Source organism: Octopus sinensis, linkage group LG2, assembly GCF_006345805.1.
Source record: "Octopus sinensis linkage group LG2, ASM634580v1, whole genome shotgun sequence".
Taxonomy (NCBI): Eukaryota; Metazoa; Mollusca; class Cephalopoda; order Octopoda; family Octopodidae; genus Octopus; species Octopus sinensis.
In genome coordinates, this window is record NC_042998.1 from 29,286,118 (window position 1) to 29,288,997 (window position 2,880).

Consider the following 2,880-nt stretch of genomic DNA (forward strand, 5'->3'; position numbering starts at 1 on the left):
CATAGAAAAAAAAGCACCGTTTTGATGTAAATAATTTTTGGTGTTAACATGGTCCCATTTGAATTTTTTCTTCGACTTAAGGAAGAACAAGCCTTCTTCTATCATACTATCAATTTTGGTCAACTTGCGCCGCAGGGTCTCGGAGGAGACAATGTTAGTTGAAGGCTACCAAACCTGCTATACACAGACAACTTCAACTTTATATATAGAGAGATTACCGTACTGCTGCCACCCGCAATTACTGCGCCTATATATACTCATCTGGTCTACCAGAAATAGCAGTCAAATCTTCCACACGCCACACCCTACCAACTTACGCATGGCAATATTTATTAGTGTAATCTTACCGTTTAAAAGACAGGACAGTCATAGTTGGAATGTTGTTGATCATAAGGCGATGAGGGAGGAGTGTAAACAACGACTGCAACATTACTAGTAATACCATTTCAGATTTGAACACTTGTCCGATAAGTTCTATTATCTGTCTCTTTATTACCCACAAGGGGCTAAACATAGAGTGGACAAACAAGGACAGACAAACGTATTAAGTCGATTACATCGACCCCAGTGCGTAACTGGTACTTAATTTATCGACCCCGAAAGGATGAAAGGCAAAGTCGACCTCGGCGGAATTTGAACTCAGAACGTAGCAACGGGCGAAATACCGCGAAGCACTTCGCCCGGCATGCTAACGTCTCTGCCAGCTCGATGCCTTAATAAGTTCTATAATCACTTACGTTCATCACCGTTGTAAGTTTTTCAGTCTTACATGACCACCCCCTATGAATTATACGACCAAGCTTTACACTTCCAATTCCATTATAATTGCATAAATTAATCACTTGACATATCAAGCTGTGGATGTCTCTTAGTTGTTGACAAATGTTCCTCAACCGACCTAATGAAATAGGCCTCCATGTGGTTACCAGAACTACTAGATATAGAACCGAAATCCTACTCAAGTCTAGAAATCGCCGTCTTTAAAACGGACGGGAATATTGGCCATTTAGCCCTGAGTAGAAAACGGGGCACCTTAGTGATAGAAGACTGGCGCTGAATTAACCATTAAGCCAAATAGGCATGTGATTCGGTGTCATCAGAGGAAGTCGGGGACAACACAGAAATGGTAAAGGGTTTACGGCACAAAAGAAATCGCTTGAAACTTGCAAAAATGATATTCAAAGTGATTTATATGAGCGGAAATATAATTTCCGGCCCATGCTGTCATGGTGAGGATCTGATCAAAGAATTTGAAATTAAAAAAGTTGGAGAAAATTATTTGAATACAAAAATAACCAAATTTCCAACTTCCTGTTGGTTCTGTTTTATTTTGAAAGATATAAATTCATTTTATGGTTTATTATTGTTTATATTTTGAGTTACATATATATGGGTATACGGGAGACTTGAACTCAAAGTGTAGAACGTTTGGCTGCCTATCTGACATTCTAGCGTATTACAACATTACATCAAACTATTTCGCTGAAAATTAAACTTATATCTGGTCCAATATGCCACGCTACGTTATATTAAGCGAGTCAAAGAAGAAAGGACCTTTGCTTAGTGGATTTGGCTGCTAGAAGAAGTAGCGAAGTCTTGAGTCGACAAGCAAGCTTCTGTGTAGTTACTCATCTTGTCCGAAAGTATGACCCTGGGTTCCGTGCACAAAGGGAAAATAATAGTCAATATTATCATAAATTTGCTTGATCACAGATGACTTGATGACAAACAATGAAAACAAATAACAATATCTCTTTGAAATTCCATCCTTTTTTTATAGGGTTACATTGGACAATGCAGTGCTCGATATACGAAACAATAGGCTTGTCATGTCAGGAAGGATTTCCATCATCTGTCGAGAAGATTATGGGTAACTTTGGTTAAATGTCATCAACAAATGACAGCACAGCAACACAATGTTACATTGTATTATGTTTGTCTTTTATCTGTTACGCGTCTCAGTCATTAGATTGTGGCCATACTGGAGCACCGTTTTGAAGCGTTTTAGTTACAGTCCAAGGAATCGATCCCTGTACATACATATTTTTTTAAAGCGCTTGGTTCTTATTCTATCTGAGACTTTCACCGAACTGCTAAGTCACTGAATGTAAACAAACCAACACCGGGTGTCAAGCGGTGATGATGGAAGACACGAATACAAAGACACATAAACACATCCATATATATATATATATATATATTATATATATATATACGATGGACTTCTTTCTGCTTACGTCTACCAAATCCACTCACAAGGCTTTGGGCGGCCCGAAGGTATACTAGAAACACTTGCCCGAGGTGCCACTGAGTGGGACCGAATCTGGTTTTATGAGGTTTGGTTGGGAAGCAAACTTCTTACCACACTGTCACACCACAGTGCAGCACACTTTTATAAGTTTAAGTTCTTCAATGTATTGTACAGAAAGACTTCAGCCATCCTCATTCCTCATCTCACAGAATAGTCTTAATGGTAAAAATTTCAATTCCGTGGGTGACGTAAAAAGATACCTTGATGAATTCTTTGCCATGAAACCTCCTCAATTCTGGGAAGAGGATATTTTCAAGTTAAAGGAAGATGGAGACGCATTGTGCAACAAAATGGTTCATATTTGGTTGGTTAAAATGTAATGGCAAGTATTTATTGACATTTTTCTTTCCTTTAAACATCGGTACGAACTTTCCGGACAACCGAATACTAACAACAATGAAGGGGAGTTGTATATGATCGCTCTATCTGCTACGAATAGCAGTTAAATATTCTTCAAAGTACATTCTATTGCTTCAAAGTAGGAAGGACATATTTAAGAATATAACCCTACGTACACAAAAGAACGGGATGCTTAGAACTGGAAATGTCTTTGATCGTTGATCTCTTTG